Here is an 18,812-nt window from a genome sequence, read left to right as displayed (position 1 = left end):
TTAGCACTTTATAGACACATTTCTTTCTATGAAAGTTTGTTAAATTTGACTACTATCATTTTCATTTATTTTTGCTTTCTAAATATTCTATTTTTATCTTAAAAATAACTTTTTCATACAATATATTCTGATCACTGCTTTCCCTCGTCATCTCCTCCCTCGTCTTCCCCACCTTCCCTTTCCCACCCATCCAACTCCAAGCTTTCTCTCTCTCTTTCTTTAGAAAATAAAGAGGCCCACTTTAAACAAGTAAACCATAATAAAACAAACAAATGGGGAAAATGGAAAGTGTATGAAAAATGCAAACACACACACAGAATACATGCACACACACACACAAAACCCACAAGAACATAAAATTGGAAATGCTAATGCTAAGAATGAAAAAATGTGCCTTTGCAGTAATTGTCATTTGTGTTAGGCTGAGTACTACAGACTAGAGCCTTCTGGGTTTCCTCACTGCATGTCTAATGAGCATTTGCATTTCCTCCCTGGGAGGTTTTCTGCTGGGGTCATTGCCCATTATTCCATGGACATATTTCTACAGCTCTTTTGATATCTCATTTTAAAAACATAATAGAGAGATAGTTAAATATCCAATTTAAAATAAAAAAAAACCATTTTTTTCTCCTTTCACATAGGAAAAAGAAAGCCGTCCTCATTTGGAAGCCATTAGATTTCTTCTTCATCCCTTTGAAGTCCACATTAATCACTTTGTTTCAGTTATCCTTAGAATGATAACAAAATGGAACATATCTAAAAATATGTACATGGACTTACATGATTATTCTTATTTTTGCGGGGGGGGGGGGAGTTTCTCTATTTATCCCTGGCTGTCCTGGAACTCAGGCTGGCCTTGCACTCAGAGATCCACCTGCATCTGCATCCGGAGTCCTGGGATTAAAGGCTGCTGTGTCTGGTCTCTGATTGTTCTCATTCTCCTCTCAGGCTATTTTTCCCTGTGAGGACTGACCTCTTTCGTGTGCTGTCAAGCACTCTATCACTGAGCTATATCTTCAGCCTTCCCTGGTTACTTATTTTTAGTGGATATGCATTTGGCATGCCTTCGAGTACATGTATAATATGGACTCAATGCCTTTCAAACTGGTGAAGTTACTTTTATTAACTAAATGTGATATGTGTCTCTTAAATACATTGACTCAGCCATGAAAACATTATAGAAAAATTTTACAAAGTACTTTGATGGAACCTTCACAATTTCAATAATTAGATATAACTCTTTTCCACCTCTGGATGAACCATTCCTTTGGGTTTTTGTTTCAGGTTGTTTGGAGACAAGGTCTCACTGTGCAACCCAGGAAGGCTGGAAATTCACTATGTAACCTAGGATGGCTTAAATGCAGCAATGCACCTGCCTCCAGTTCTTATATGGTAGTTTTACAGGGGTGAGCCACCATGCCTAGTGAAATCTTAGCTCTTTGCTTCTCTTTCTATGCAGGCAGCTACATATTCTCCCTTTCTAGCAATGGGCACAGCATCCTCTTACCCCTACTGACTGTGAGTTTCCTTAGGGAACAGGCTCTCCCTTATTTCCTTTCCCTCATTTTTAAAAGCAGAGCATTTAGAGAACAGGCCATCCCTGATTTTTTTCCCTATTGTTAAATGCACAGCATTATGAGGGCCCGGTTCCAGTACAGAGCCAGTGAATGGACACTTTGATTTTTGCCACCAGTGTGTTTACTTTAAGGACTGAATCTGTACTACTACTTTTGTATAGTTAGATAAGAATTTGAATCATAAAATTGCAAATATCAGTCTAATAATTTTGTGCAGTCAAGGGTTTGAATCACTTTGTAGTCATTTTGCAGAGTGGGGACCTAGGTGCTCTCTTGTTCTGGCTCACAAGAAATCCCGATTTCTGAATGTTGGCCTGCCTCATCAAACTCCCAACAAGTTGTTTCTCATGGTTGTGAGATGTGGGGAAGGTCGGCAGAGATGAAAAATGGGAAGCAGAGTCCAATACGCCATTCACCACTTGGTACTAAGTCCATGATTTTTAAGCAAACGAATGAGATAGTAGTCATTTCTCAGATCTATTACTTTACCTTCCTTATTTCTTTTCTGTAAATACTCTTACTTTAAAATCTTAGATTTCTTACCAGGTTTCTAGCATACTACATGTTCTGGTTAGTTTTATGTTTGCTTTTCACAGCCTAGAGTCATTTGGGAAGATAGACCCTCAGTTAAGAAAACACCCTCACCAAACTGACTTCTTGATAAGCCTAGGGAGGGAGCGTTTTCTTGATTAATGATGTGGGAGGAGTAGCTTACAACCCATGGGCTGGTGGTCCTGAGTGCTCTAAAACAGCAAGCTGAGTAAGCCATGAAGAGCAAGCAAGCCAGTAAGCAGCATTTCCTCATGGCCGTTGCTTCCAGTTCTTGCCTCCATGTTCTTGCCTTGACTTCCCTCAGTGATGAACTGTGATATGGAATTGCACGTTTGAAATTACCCTTTCCTCTCCAAGTTGCTTTTGGACATGGTGTTTACTTCAGTAATAGAAACTCTAAGGACACTACATAGTGACAGAAACCAGATGAAGGAGGGAGAGTGAAAGAAAGAAAAAGAGGGAGGAGGGAGAGAGGGAGAGAGAGGGAGAGAAAGAAGAGAGAGAGAGAGAGAGAGAGAGAGAGAGAGAGAGAGAGAGAGAGAGAGAGAGAGAGAGAAAGAACAAACATAATAGAAAAATTAGAAAAGAAGAAACAAGAGCCAAAGACCATCACCTCAAGTCTTGGACTCTATCACCTTCTACAAGCTAGAGGCAGGGGCACAAGAAAGCCAGGCTATATTTTGAGTGCTCCCAGGCTGTACTGAAAGTGCTCCTGAGTCACCGTCTCTTTGTAGAATATTTCTCTTCAATTTCAGAATTTCAGTTTCAGAATTTGTATCAATTTTATTGCAGGAAGTCTACTTTGAAACTGAACACAAAAATATACTGTCTCCAAATACTGACAAAAAACCCAAGTCTTTCAGCTTCCTTTAAAGCTAACGTTGGATGTGATTTAATGGCCAAAGCTGAAATTACTTCATCTCTAACCTGCAAAATTTAAGGTAAGCACTTCTATGATCATAAGAAGCCTCAACCTGGTGGATTACAGTAAGCACTGGATAGCTGCAAGCTGAGGAACGTAGTTGGATTCTATATAAAGTCATTATATATTCCAATACATTATAGAGCATTGTTTTTCTCCAGAGCTCAACAAGCTTAAAAGCTATGACCTTTTACATGATGTAGAGGTTCATTTTTCTTTTCTTTAATGGAACTTCTTCACTAAGGAAGAATTCCTAAATGCCCGAAGCCAGTGGCCTTAAAGGAGTGTATTGTGAATGGGACTGAGCAGAGTAGGTGACCAAGAAGGATGGCTTTGTGAAAACACTGATGAATGAGAAATAAATGTCTTTATCCTCTAGGAAGAATGGAATGAAACATCAAGCAGGCATATTTGAAAATGCTTAAATAAAATGTCAGATAAATTAATGAACTAATTAGTGTACAACAATACTTCTACCTAGAGAGAGGGGGAGAAACCACCCCATTCCTTCAGTTTTATGCCCTTTTAACATTTACATTTAATTAAATCAGGTCTTTTTGTTTATATCCACACAGATGGTTAATGTCACCTCCACAATTCATTCCCGAGTAAACTCACCACACAAAAAGTAACAGTCATTTTTCAAAGTACACAAATACCAGTCACCATGGAAACTGGTTGGTGTCTTGCTGCCCTTGGTTCTGTTTTCAGTGCAGAGTGTTCAACCGCAGGACCATCCAGCTGTGACTCACAGCCACGACCAGAAAACACACTGGTTTGGGCCTGGTAAAACTATGATTTCTTCTGCTTTCAGAGAGCCTGAGCCACTCCACAGAACCACCGAGAAGTTCTAAGTGAGCTCTCTAGAAGCATACTAAAACTACAGGTGAGATTTTCTCGCTTTGGGCTCTCTTGGAAGGTGGGCTCTAATTTGTGTCTCTGAAAGTCTTTTTTTTTTTATTACTTGAAATGATTCTCACTTTGTCACCCTGGCTATCAAACACGTTTCAAACGTGAGATCGGGTCTCAAAAGGCCTTCTATGTTCAGTCTTGTCAGCTTTTCTCTTAGAAACACAATTTAAGTATAATGGTTTTCCTTCCAGTCTCCCTCACCTCCTCCTCTCCAACAACAACAACAACTAAACCTCAGCCCTTCTCAGGGCACATAGAAAGGAGGGAATCCCTTGGTCAGGCTACACTTCTCAGCATGCTGAGTTATTGGGTTACTTCCTCTGTGTGCATGAAAATCTGGTGCAAACATGGAGACCGTTAGTGAGTTCAGATTCCAGTTACTATATGGGCCCCTCTCAATATTAAAGACCCCCAAAGCAAATGATATAGAATTGAAGACATATTAAAGGCATTGTAACATCTGAGATAGTCTAATTATTGTGATAGCAATGCTTCTTAATTTTTATTTATTATTTCTGTGTGTTTGTGTATGTTACATGTGCATGAGTGCAGGTATGTGAATGAAACATCATGCATGTGGAGGTTAGAGAAAAGCTTTCAGAAATCTGTTCTCTCTTTCCATCATGTGGATTCTGGGGATTGAATTTAGCTCATCTGGTATTCACAGCTAATGCTTTTTTACCTGTTGAGCCATCCCACTGGCCCACTAAGATAGGTTTTTTTTTTAAAAAAAAAAAATTATGTTATTGAATGTGTATATGTGTGAATGGTGTTTTCTGGGGTCATGTGTGTGTTGATGCATGTCTGGCGGCCATAGGACATTGCTGAGGAAGTAGTCCTCCCCTTCCACCATGGTATCTAGGGATAAACTAAAGTCGCTATCCTTGTAGATGCTAGTGCCTTCACTTGCTGAGTTATTTCACTGGCCCTGGAGATTAAAGTACCCTGGCTTTCAGGCATGGTGGGCACCTGCCTTTAATCCCAGTACTTAGAAAACAGAGATATGTGGATCTCTTTGAGTTTGAGGCCAGCCTTGTCTATAAAGTGAGTTCCAGGACAGCAGACAGATCTTGTCTTAAACAAAACCAACCAACTACCAACCAACCAACCAACCAACCAATGAAAAAGTCCCCTTGCTTTGTGGGCACTTTCAGAATCACTGCACATCAGGGTCTAAATGAGCAGCACCCAGTGCAACATGCTCTGCCCACAGCAGGCCCTCCCTTTGCTGACACTCAAGACCATGTTCTTCAAGACCCTTGGTTTGCAGGAGTCTCTCCTTTGAGTTCTTGTATGATGCCGTTTGGTGACTTTGAAAATTTGTGACTATAATGAATGGAAATGGTAATAGTGTCTACCACACGAGGAGACGAACAGACTGACGTTTTCCTACCTCTCTAGCATGGGGGTGCAGCCGCTGAAGCGTCCCTCTTTACTTCAGCTTAACACAAAAGTCATTCTTTATGTACAATTTTTCCTTTCCTTTGAACTTTTTCTTTCCTGTTCCTGAAGCTCAAACCCAGCATCTTGCCGATGCTAGGCACGCACTATACCACTGTGCCACCACAGCAATCCTAAGTATTGTTTTCGTATTTTCCTGAAGTGTGTCTAGAGGGAAACCTCACTTTTCTCTGTCGCAGAAGATTACTTTTAAGACAGAGAAAGCGAAGGAAGCCTTTCTTGTATGATATCATTAAAATTGGACTTAACTTGGGAAAAATTTAGCCACATCCTATCATATATAAATCTTGAAACTGCAAGGAAAATTACTTCGTATCTGAACGTGTAACCGAAATAATTTATCTGCTGTGAAGAGGAATTTTCAGATTCAGCAGAGACTCCTCTTTCTCTAGATAAAGGGAGACTCTAGTCAGTGCAAGGAGGCTGATTCAACTCCTGGGGAGTGCTTATGTGGGCTTTTGAAGTCAAGTATAATTGATGGGAGCAGTCATTTCCTCTCCAGGACATCCACAGCCAACGAGGTCGTAATCAGACACAGTCTAGCTATAGGGGCTTTGCTTCTCGCACAGCCTTGAGGAAATTATGTAACTTCTTGAATCTAAACTTTCTGTATGAATGTGAAAGTTTGGTGTCACATGGTTCATACAGGTTTGTGACAAATGAGAAAACTCCATGGCAACAAGGCCCGACATGTAGAATATGCTTGAAATGTTTTCCAACTTTTGGTCATACACAAAGGGAACAAAATTAGTTTTTTTTCTAAAGAAACCACCCAAAGTAGCCTGGTGAAATGAAATATGAGTCTAGACAGCAAAGGCTGACTCATGTTTAGTGCTTAGAATTGTCACTGGCTGAGAAGACAGGGAAGAAATGAATCAAGCCTGGAAAGAGAGAACCCCTCCTTGCATCGTGTTACTGTGGCTACCTCAGTTTGAGTGGCCACTGCAGTCGTTCCTGACATTCTGGGTGCAAAGCCAGCTGCAAATCTTCCTTTGTGTGGTGAAGGAAGTGACATGTGTGTTCAGGAGTGCAGGAAATGTGATCCATCATAGCCAGGGATGGCCCAACAAGAAAGAGGACGTCAGAAGTTGTTGAGGCTAGCATGATGAGGTGAGAAGGGGCTAGGCACGCTGAAGCAGAAAGTGCTTCTCCTCATTTTAGTGACCTTTTTCCTATCTACCCTGCAGCTCCTGCTGGTCCTGGAACATGAGTGGACCAGAGCTCTTAAAACACCTGTTCACTTCTTTCCCCCGCTCCACCCCCCCCAAAAAAAACAACTGTAGAATGCCTATGGCATTGACTCATTATTTTTCCTATGCTGATGATGAACCCAGGGTACTGTGCAGGCTGGGAAAGTATTCCATCTCTGAGCCAGAGTCCAAGCCCAAGAGTAATCCTTATGGATGCTATTAAGTCTTATGCACATTATCTTAGTAAGTATGGCACTTTTATAGGCTGCTGTAAATGTTAAGGGCTTTGGTATGTTTCTATAATTCTGCCAAAGGAAAAATCACAGAGTTGGATACAAAGTTGTCATTATAAAGAGGAAAAACCAATGGTATGTGTGTTGGGGGGAGGGGGTTATAGATGGCTGAACTGCACAAGGTCAATTAGGCAAATGTTGAGGAAGGCTGACAGCAGGACACACTCAGGATTGCTCCACTATGACTCTTTGGAAGCTCAGTGCCTCTCCTCACTCAGCTGCAGCTACGCCTTTGCAGTGCCCTGGCATCTGAGGCTCACACACATCTCCTCACTATGGGAAGAGCCTTGCTGCCATGTGCTGACAGGGTGGGACAGGAAATGGGAAACGCCCATCTACAGTCACTGATTACTCATAATGCCGGGCTTTGCTTGGGAGTGAGAGGCCCACAGAGCACCGCAGTCTGAGTTATTTTGTGTCCCTTTGAGTTAGAGGTTTATCTGAAACCCAGAGGGCCTAGTGTCTTTCCGCGGGCTGGCCGGTCTCGATCTGCTCTTACTGCATTTATAGGTTCTGCTCTCACTTACATCAGAGGTCACAAAGGTTGATTTCTGTTCTTTTGTTGTGTTTTTTTGCTTGCTTTGTTTTATTTTTCAATAAGTGGATAACCATGGATTTAAGATAACAATTTGACTACAAAGATCTTTCCGTCAGAGTTGTGTAGAAAAGTGGGAATGTGAAGGACACTAACTGTCCCATAGCAGGCAGCACTGTAGTAATGAAATGAGAATGTGGAAAATGACACATACAATAGATGTGTCCCATAAAAAAATGTCATAGTCAGCTAGAATGCATGAGATGACCTATGCATATTAAAATAAAATAAACATAAAAGAGAACATTAAATAAATGCTATTAAATATTATTAGCAATGGTGCAACTTGATTTCTTGTTTCTTCTAGACTTTTCTATGTTTTCACAATTTCCTGCAATGACTATGTGTTCTTTTTTGATTAGCCAAAATCTATTTTTAATGCATTATTTTGGGGAACTGTTGACATCATAATATAAGTACGTTCCGGTAATGTTTCCCCTATGCTAGAATTCCACAATCCTCTCAGTTGTCAGACACCCAGCTGGCCCTCTAAAAATATTCTGCTATTTCCATATCTCTCTTCTGCACTCAGGATCAAACATCAACATTGCTGTCCTAAAATATTGTTATGGAAAGTAATCTGTTCCAGAAATATCTTCAAAACATGTGATCCCGAATATTTCTTTTTCTGTGGTAACTTTTTATTATCAATTTTTGTAACTCTTCATTAAAAATCAGAAGCCCAAGGACTAATGACTTTCTATGAATATTGGTTTTTATGCCAGCTGATGGAGCAGTGAGTGCCTAGTTCCCTCCCCAGGGGGAAGGGAAAGGTTTTGAATGCCAAGCATACTCTCTCGTGACTATATAAACAGTTAATTCCATAGCTGCAGCCTTCCTCCTGCCAATTGTTCTGCCATAGTGAAACACTAGATGCTCTAAAAATAAATTATTGTGTCTTCCAAAATTCTCTGCATCTGCTGCAGATGGACTCTGGGATAGAGAAAAGTCTAGTTGATAGAAAAACATGAAATCTTAGAGCCTTGAGCCTCAGAGCCCTAAGGAGTTTGCATCTGCCTCTTCCCCCAAGTTGCCACAGCAAAAAGAGGAAGCCTGTCAAATAGGAACTGGAATGAAAATACATTGAATATTTTAGCCCGAGAAATGAAAGCAGAGGGGAGCAATGGAGAGGGTCCTGCAAGATAGGTTAATATGGATATGAAGATGCAGTGATTATTCTGCATGCCAACTAAAAAAGCTAATGTGTGCATGAATGTCTATATTATGATACCTATAATGCTGCCTTTGGAAATCTGCCTCATTTTAAAAAGTAAACAAGAATCCACAACTGGGATTCACAATATTTGAAACTCAGCCTGTGACCTGCACCTTCCTACTCTGCAGTAATATGCCTGCAAACATGGTCCTACCTGTGCAGTGTGCCTGCAAACATAATCCCCTCTGTGCAGTGTGCCTGCAAACACAATCCTACCTGTGCAGTGTGCCTGCAAACATGATCCTCTCTGTGCAGTGTGCCTGCAAACATGATCCTCTCTGTGCACTGTGCTGCAAACATGGTCCTACTTGTGCAGTGTGCCTGCAAACATAATCCCCTCTGTGCAGTGTGCCTGCAAACATGATCCTCTCTGTGCACTGTGCTGCAAACATGGTCCTACCTATGCAGTGTGCCAGCAAGCCTGGTAGCAGATGTCTCTGGGATGTAGCAAGAGGGAACTGTTGTGGGTAATTATTTCAAGCTGTGAGCACATGAAAAGATTTCTAAGTGGCTTAGAGGTAGCTGAGGAAATTGATGGGTTTGGTTCTTACTCATCTGTATCTCCTGCTCCTGCTTCAAATATGAGAGGACATGGAGCACAGAAACCATAGCTCTTTTGAACTCAAGGGTTGGCTGTCTTTTGGGGACCGGTGACTCTGCATCAAGTATAGAAAATTAATCACTTGAAAATTGTTAATCATTTTCCACCTTTCCCTAAAGACGGAGGTTTTTATTAGCAGTCTGTCCTTAATATGATCCTCCTGTCTCAGTCTCTGAAGGGCTAGAATTATAGGTGTATGCCACCTGACACCACTCCCTACCCCCAAAAGAATCTGAATCACATTAAAATAGAGATTCTTTTAAATTTTTAAAATTAAGAAACAAATCACATTTTACCCAGACAACTCGGGAGTCAGCATTTGTGTAAGATGCACCTTGGACTGCTTTCTGACTTAAGGTAGTCCAGCCTTGTCGCTGAACTCACGGTTCTGAAGGTGGATTGTCTTAGCGGACTGCTAGAGTCTCACAGCTGGCTTCTCGAAGCAAACCGAATGGCTGCATGCAGCTTCTCCTTACACTCACAAGCAAGCGCCAGGTGGCCTAGGAGCTGCTCTGAACTATAATCAGACTGCTAAGACCCTAGAAGCGGACTTCCTCTAAGGGACAGTTCTAGGAAGTGTGACTCATCTGTCAGGAAGTGTGCAAGGAGGAGCCTCCAGATCAAAGACATCTGCTCAGAAAGTGTGCAAGGAGAAGCCTCCAGATCAAAGACAGGCCCGTTGCTGCACACACAGAAACTCCTTTGCTTCTCTGCTTTGCTCTAACTAGAAAGTGAGATTTTTATTATGAGGCTGCTCAGATTTAGACAAAGGAGGTCTGTGGCCTTTGTTAAGAAGGCCAAGAGGCAGAGGGAGGGAGCCCTGGTCTCCACTCAGTGCCCGAGAGTTGGGAAAACTGTCCTGAAGACTCTAGCCTGTGGGGTGGGTAGCAAGCATTTATGTGTGGAGGGTGTTTCTGTGAGCTTGTGGGTCTCAGTCCATGTGTGTGCTGCTGGGTAGAGGCCAGAAATCAACACTGGGTGCTTCAATTGCTCTCTAGTTTTTAAGACGAAGTTTCTCCCCAATTTAATGAGGCTGGCTGGCCAGATTCGGGGGCTCTTCTGTTTCCACACCTGTATCCCCTAGGACTGGGTTACAGAGATGCGAGGGGTGATGTCACACCCAGCTTTCTGTAAGGACTCTGAACTCAGGTCCTCATGCTTGCGTGGCACACACTTTTGTAACTGAAACAAGCCTTCGGGTCTCAACTACAGTGTTTTACTTGGTGCAAAAGGCTCCTGAGGGCAAACAGTACTCTGTGGGATTCTGTTCATGCTGGAATAACAATGCACCATTTATGGGCTTGCATTCTCTACCATGCATTTTTCTAGGTTAAAATGCCTAGCATCTCCGGGATGAAGACAGTATTGTCATCTCTACTGTAGAACTCTACAAGTCGAGATGTGTGCAGGTTTAATAAGGCAGAATCATGAAATTCATCAACAAGTCAAGATGTGTGTAGGTTAATAAGGCAGAATTATGAAATTCATCAACTATTCAAGGAAAAATGTTGTTGCTTCCTTCACCAATTTTTTTCCTAAAAACAAGTTTTAAGATGTAGAAAAGTCCTCATTCTCTGTTAAAGGATTATAGAGAACAACAGCACGGTTTTTAAAGGAAAGGACTGAGCAGGACAGCTATAGGGCCCAATGTCTATGGGTCACCTCTGGCCAAGTAATATTTGACGAGCACTGTGCTTTATTCTTAACATGCCATAGCAATCAGCAGTTTAACCTAACTGGATTAAGTGTGCTTAAACAGATTTGATTCTGAAAATGGGCTCCTCAACAGCACAAGAAACAACTCTTTCCAATTACATTTTTCATGGAGAACTAAGGAAGACTATTATTTTTCTTGAAACCAGAATTTCTGGATACTGAGCAATTGTTCTGGAGTCTTGGGTAGAAGCAGTTATGTAGTCATGTGACCGGCAGTGAAGGTCAAATACAAACACCTTTTTTTACTTCCCTTGTTGGAGAAGTTATGGAAGAAACTTGAACTGGATAAATAATTTTGCCTTTAAACAGATTCTAAGAAAGAAAGAGAAGCCAAAGTCCTAACCAGAACTGAATACATGGAGTAAGGGGGCATGGAAGTTGAAGTGTGGGAGTTGCCGAACAGCCCAACCCTGGGCTTGCGGGAGGGAGACAGACCTCACTAGGCCGAGCTGCCAGTTGGCTGGAGAAACACAGGTGGCATTTTCAAGAAAATATTTTGTAATAAGAGTGGAAAGCATGGTTCTCAAATGTCCTGAGAAGACTTGGAATGACCAAGAATGATCGTTCAGCTCTCCAGGCGTGTGGGGGAAAGAGTCAAGAAAGTATTTCTAGAGTGTTCTTAAAATTCCTCAATTTGAACATTCTTCCTCCACAGCAGTACAAGAGTTGGCCCCATTGCTCTCACTTTCCACATCAAGACCCTTAAAGAATCTCTATGTTATTCAATTAACCAGAATCATCTTTTAAAAACATTGATCTCAAACTAGCATGGTGTGGCTTGCCTGTAATCTCAACACTCAGAAGGCTGAGACAAGAGAATTAGGAGTTCAAGGCCAGCTCTGCCTCAGAAAAACCCCCCACATATTCAGATAGCTTGAAGAAGTAACACAGCCAGCAAAAAGCAAAATAAGCAACCCACCAAACTGTGTTTAACTCAGTATTTTCTTAATTCACTACAACACAAAGCTCCTATTTGTGAATCATCTACCAGCTTCTGTGGTATATAATACGTGGTTACCGTGAACTGTCTTCCCTGCTAGCTGTGCTCATGAATCACTATATGGAAAACTAAGAATACTGGTAATGACTCTGATGTGATTGAGAAATAAACTGTTGTTGCATGAAGTACCAGCAAGTCTACGTGAGTCCTCTACAGATACAGTAACACTGCATTGAGTAATTACAAAATCATGGGATTCACAGTTGTGGGATGGGAAATTTTGCTCAGAACATAGATATAGGGAATATGGTGTCAAACTGGAGGATTGGGGACATTGATGATGATTTCTTTAATCCACTCTTTAACTAAAGACATTATTTTGCAATTGAAAGTTTCCAGGGTATAGGGGTTCCCAGATATCCAGGGAGATGCCCCCAGCTAGTTCCGTGGGCAGCTAAGGAGAGGGAGTCGGAAAAGGTCAGATCCTATAGCCATACTGATGATTATCATATAATCATAGAACCTTTATCTGGCGATGGATGGAGATAGAGACAGAGCCCTACATTGGAGCACCGGATTGAGCTCCCAAGGTCCTGACGAGGAGCAGAAGGAGGGAGAACATGAGAAAGAAAGTCAGGACCGTGAGGGAACCTTCATCTGGTGATGGATGGAGATAGAGATAGAGCCACACATTGGTGCACCAGACTGAGCGCCCATGGTTCAAATGAGGAGCAGAAGGAGGGAAAACATGAGCAAGGAAGTCTGGACTGCTAGGAGTGCTCCCACCCACTGAGATGGTGGGGCTGATCTATTCGGAGCTTACCAAGCCCAGCTGGACCGGGACTGAAAAAGCATGGGATAAAACTGGTCTCCCTGAACATGGCAGACAATGAGGGCTGCTGAGAAGCCAAGGACAATGACACTGGATTTGGACCCTACTACACATACTGGCTTTGGTGGGGCCTGACCTGTTTGGATCCTCACCTTCCTAGACCGTGATGGAGCGGGGGAGGAACTTGGACTTCCCACAGAGCAGGGAACCCTTACTGCTCTCTGGACAGGAGAGGGAGGGGGAGTGGAGAGGGGAAGGGGTTAAATGGGAGGCGGGGAGGAGGCAGAAATTTTTAATAAAAAAAGAAGACAGGAGAGTGAAGAATATATGAACATCTGGTGAGCAGGATGACATCAGTAAGGGTTTGGCAAGAGATGAAAGAGATTTTACACACTGAAGGGAAATGCATTTGACAGAAGGCACTGTCATCAGCAGAAGAATCTGAAACTTTCTTAAGTTGAAAAGGTACAGAAAGGGAGGAGAGGGGGGGATGGAAGACTGTGCTGGTCAGTTGTATGTCAGCTTGACACAAGTTATAGCTATCTGAAAGGAAGAAACCTTGATTGAGAAAATGTCTCCCTCAGATCTGACCATAAGGCGTTATCTTAATTAGTGATTGATGGGGAAAGGCCAGCACATTGTGAGTGGTGTCATCCATCCCTGGGCTGGTCGTCATGGGGTCTATAAGGAAGCAGGCTGAGCAAGCCAGTAAGCGGTACCCTTCCTGGCCTCTACAACTAGATCCTGCCTCAAGAATCTTGCCCTGTCCCGACTTCCTTAGTGACAAACAGTGCTATGGAAGTGTAAGCCAAAATCCCTCTTTCCTTCCAAGTTGTTTTGATCAGTGTTTCATTACAGCCATAGAAACCCCAAGCAAAGACTAGAGGGGCAAAGATGCCTATACAGAAAGTATAGGCAGCAAAATTTAGAGTTCGAATACAAGCATTGTACCATCAAGCTGACACTGTTTATGTGATGTGGTCCTTGTAATAACATCATCACATGGCCCCCTGAGAATACAAGTACCTCTGTAACTATGGGAAAGCAAAACTCACTTTAAAGAGAAATATTTATTTGTAACAAAGGTAGATACTAAATTGCCTATCAGGACACTTGTAACTTCTCAGTAGAGCTTTAGAATGAAGATATCACCATCAGTCATGACAGAGGGGGCTACAGAAAGTGATCTTCGGTGCTGGCCAAAGCCTTGTGGAGCCTTGTATGATGGAATACTCCTGGTTTCTGCTCAAATCTGTGGTGGGATCTTAGAAAACGCTTCTCTATCAAATAAGATCTATAGTTGATTTTGGAATGCAGCTAGATTTAATGGCCAGTTTAAAATGTAATTTTGAAATCAATAGAGACAGCAATTTCCTTGAAAGTTCCATCTATCTATCTATCTATCTATCTATCTATCTATCTATCTATCTATCTATCTATCCATCCATCCATCCATCCATCTATCTATCTATCTATCTTTGGGTGTATGTGCACATGTTGGGGTCTGTGCACACATGATGTGGCCATAAGAATAAGAGAGTATCAGGTGGTTTTTTTTATTACTCTCCACATTCTCTGCCTTTTCTTTTCTTTATCCTTTTTTGAGGCAGGGACTCTACTTGAACCTGAGGCTCATATTGTTCTCAGCTAGGCTGGGAGACAGCCAGCCCTAAGGATCTGCCCCAGCAGTCTTTCCACCTCTTCTTCCCATGGTGTTACAGGTGAGCTATGTGATCTGAACCCTGGCACTCATGTATGTGCAGCCAGAGCTCTTAATCACCAAGCCACCCCTCTACTTCCTCGACTGCAGCCTCTACAGAAGAAACCTGTCAACACACTGCTGCACCCAAATGATCCACAGAAACGGCAACTGGAAGCCCAATCAGCCACGTGGGCTCTTGTTTTGACATGTGCGATATCTTGTTTTGGCAAAACCATAAAATTTGCTGAAATATTTGCATGCTTGTTTCTCAGGAAGTGAAGACAAGTGCTCTTCTGGATGCTCTGTTGCTGTGAAGGAGCAGCTATTGTTATGGAAGTGACAAACTGTTTGTGAGGACTGGGAATAGCTGAATACATCAATTGTGAACCTAAGGTTTGAATGATGCTTATTCCACAGTGAGACAGAAGGCTATCTATCTCAAGATAGGTCAAGAAAGAAAGAATACATTTTTAAAGGGGAGGAACAGAAAGGGAAAAGAAAACTCAAAGTAAGTGACAGATTATTAAAAATTAAATTATTCCTGTGAGTCAGAAATGACATGGGAGCAGAGGGTTAGCAAAGGGGAAAGCCTCTGAAGAAAATGACCATCCTATGAAGTTCTCTGACTATATTTATAAGAATGCATACAAATCAGCCAAATGTTGAAGTCTCTTGTAACTAGAAAAAGGGTCCCAGTGTTCAAAGTTTTGATCAGGGTAAGAAGAGGATGACTGAGTTGGCTAGGCGATGCCTTCAGATAAGGAGGAACTTGACACAGGAGAGAAAGATGAGAGTTTGATTCTGAAACTGGAGGAAGAGACATAGAATTTCAGTTTAGGAGACAGGTGAGCTTCTTAATGAATCTTTCCAGGAGTAAGTGAACCCTGGTCTACAGTACCTACTCATCACAGAAATAATCTGTCATTTTGGTGGATTCTTGGTTGTCATAAAATATTTAGGGAAAAGTATCTCTGTCCAGGTTAATGGGAGGTTCTGTCCAGTTCTGGGGCCACATTTAGGACACTCTGGCATGCAGATAAAGAACATGCAGAGGGGGACTCCCATGAAAGCTTGCCACACGAGGACCAATTAAGGAAATGTAAGCAAGGACTAGGGAAGAGAGGCCATGGCCTCCTGTACTGGTTAGAGGCAAAGAAGCCAGTTAGACTTCTACGTCTCCTCAGGGCCTTCTGCTATGTCCTGCTAATCCCCAACATGGCCTGCTCAATCCCGCTGATGTTCCAGCGAACTGTCTCAGCCCTCACCTGCCTTGACCACTGACTGCAGTGTCTCACACCTTTGGTAACCTGCTCTTTGGTTCACTGAGCCAACCTCCTTTCTCTGTTCTCTTCTCACCATTAAGCACACCCGCCTCCACTGACTTAACACCTCTAACACTTGCCAGGGGTTTTACACATCAGTGAGCTGATTTCTCCCACATCTACCTACTGCTTCTCCCTGTATTCCCAGTCACCTGTTAGAAATATCTTCGAGATGAACACCCAGAACAAAAATGAAATCACGTTACGAAACACGGACTGAATCCTTGAGACTGACTTCACATAGCTGCATGGGCAGTGTCCAGTTTCCCTAAACAAATGCCCTGTGCTCACACTGAGATCCTATTTCTAAGTCTAATGTGCATTGTTTGAGCCAGAAGAGAGAACAATAAAGGGTAGATTCGTTTCCCAGTAAGGCCTGGGCTGGACCTAACCCAGTCTTTTTATAGTTTCTGTTTTATTCCTTCAAAATAACTAATTTCTGGGCCCAGTAAGTGTCACTCATTGGGGAATTGGCTAAATCACTTGAAGGGAAAAAAAAATAAAACAAAGCAAACCTTTAACTAGAAGTTATTAAAATAATGGAAGCTAGAGATTTTGTGCTTGTGGCCTTTTTCTCCTTAAATGGTTGGGATTTTTAATTTTCCATCATAGAGCAGCCTCTGCAGCCGTGGCTCTGGTCCTGCCCCGTTGGCTTATAGCAATGGAAAAAGATTTCTTCCCTCTGGCAATACTGTCATTCTTTGGAAGGCTTTTCTGAACTTCTGTTTCTCATTCTGTGTTTCTGCACTTCCACCATCAGTGTTGCACAAGAGAAAAGACACGCCTGGGACACAGCAGGCTCACCATCACAAGGCGCCTCTAACGAGCTGTTCTGTAGCTGTTGGTACAAATACTCCTACTTGAGTTTTCAAACACATCTAAAAATTGCCCGAGGAGATGTTTTGTTGCCGTTGCACCCCCAGGCAAGTCCAAAGAAGTGGGGTATAGTTCCCGGAAATGTTCATTTAGTTTTCTCTCCACTCTGTCCCCCAACTAAAGACCAGTGCATTCACTTCCTCTTTTCTTTAGTGCTTGGCACTGTACCGTCACAGATTACAGCCATGGTGCCCACTTAGCACGGGGTGTGTTGCACACCCAACATTTGGCATTTGTTGTGTGTTCTGATTTGTGCTCAGAACTGAAGGACTGTACTGAATGTGTAGGAATTTACGAAATGATTACTGTGGAATTCAGTTCTCTCTTATGAGTTAATAGCTACCATCAGATTACAGATGAAATATGGCTGTAACAACTTAATCTCAGTTCCTCAAATTTGTGCTGAGTCACAGTGCAAAGTAAGAACATAGTCAAAGTTACGATCAGACAGCTAGCGCTTCAAGAAGACACGAGTTCAGGATAAGAGTCTTAACTGATAAAACATGCTATTTAAACCATGAGTAAAGTCTCATATGTGAAGAAAAGTATAATTAAGTTATGCAAATGAAACAGGGTAGTTCCTGAGCTCCAGGAGGCACCTGACTTGAGGGGAAGTTAAGTGAACATTAACAAGCCAGCCATGATATACACCTATAATCCCAACATTTTGGTGGTGGAGGCAGCTGAAACAGACTCTCAAGGCCAACCTCGGCTACCCAGCAAGTTTGAATCTAACGTGACCTACAACAGAAGACCCTGTTTCTAAAGCCTGAAAGCCAAACAACAGAAAATGCCATTCCATCTTCATGCCTTAAATTTGCTGTACAGTGCATCATATTTTCTTAGGGCAACTAGCATATATGGTTTTCTAATGTGAGAATACTATTTCTACATACTTTTTTCTACATATAAAATGAGGGGTGTTTTGTGTTTGCTTGATTGGTCTGTTTTTCTGTTATTATTTCTCAGTTGACCTCAGGCAGATAATCCTCCTGCCCCAGGCTCCGTGCTAAGGTTACAGGTATGCATCACAACTTGAATAAAGTTTTTGTTTGATGGTGTTGTTGATAATCCAATAGAACTTTCCCCCAAACAAAGGACTCTCCTTATATTCTTGACTTCAAGCAAAGGTCTCTCAAAGAATAGATGTTCTCTATTTCTAAAGCTAATGTAGTACTTGGAAAAGGCATGGTGATCTCAAACACCATGGTAAGATTGGGGAAGGGGAGTTAGAGAAGTTTGCAAAGGTTATTTCCCTGGGAACATGGCCTTGGCTTACAAGTGCTGACTCTGTAAGTCTTTGCAGGGAAGATTGCTAAATGCCACAAATACCTTTTTTTTTAAAATATTTATTTATTTATTATGTATACATTATTCTGTCTGTGTGTATGTCTGCAAGCCAGAAGAGGGCACCAGACCCTATTACAGATGGTTGTGAGCCACCATGTGGTTGCTGGGAATTGAACTCAGGACCTTTGGAAGAGCAGGCAATGCTCTTAACCTCTGAGCCATCTCTCCAGCCCCACAAATACCTTTTATTTGCAATGGGTATTGAACCTGGGACTTTGCACATTCCAAGCAAGCACCCTGTCACTAGCTACATCCTCACTAATAATCTTTGAAAAAATACACTAAGTCATAGAGTTGTGGAAACCTTGGGAAAAATGAACTATATTGTCAGAGTGGATCCCCACATTTTGTGAAAGTTTGCCAGCGAAAGAATCAGATGTGGACACAGAGGTAACATATGATAACAGCAAAGAGGGAAATAAAAGCGATATGTCAGTTGACTCAACAAGTGATGTTATTAACTATGGAAAATAGATTTGAAACATATGCCACTGTTTAAATAAAATTTTTGTTTAATCCATAAAAATATAAACTAATATCTAAATTTATGTTTACCTGAGTGAGTTTAATATTAAAATAAGCAAAATAGGTGTCTTCCTAATTTTTAAACTTTATAATCCTAAAAGTTGCATGTACAAGGGATCAGAACAACTTTCTTAAGTGAAATTTCCCATGATAAAAATAGCAGATTATCTCATATTTTACATTGTGTCATAGTCTACATTTAATACTAAAGCAGGCCCTAGTGTATAAGA

General features: G+C 41.8%; 1 protein-coding gene across 1 annotated transcript in view; it reads right to left on the bottom strand.

Moving 5' to 3' along the window:
- Cubn (cubilin) overlaps positions 1–18,812 on the bottom strand; it is a 203,715-nt gene that overhangs the window by 124,368 nt on the left and 60,535 nt on the right.

This window comes from Arvicola amphibius, chromosome 6, assembly GCF_903992535.2.
Source record: "Arvicola amphibius chromosome 6, mArvAmp1.2, whole genome shotgun sequence".
Taxonomy (NCBI): domain Eukaryota; kingdom Metazoa; phylum Chordata; class Mammalia; order Rodentia; family Cricetidae; genus Arvicola; species Arvicola amphibius.
This window is presented reverse-complemented; position numbering and strand designations above follow the sequence as displayed.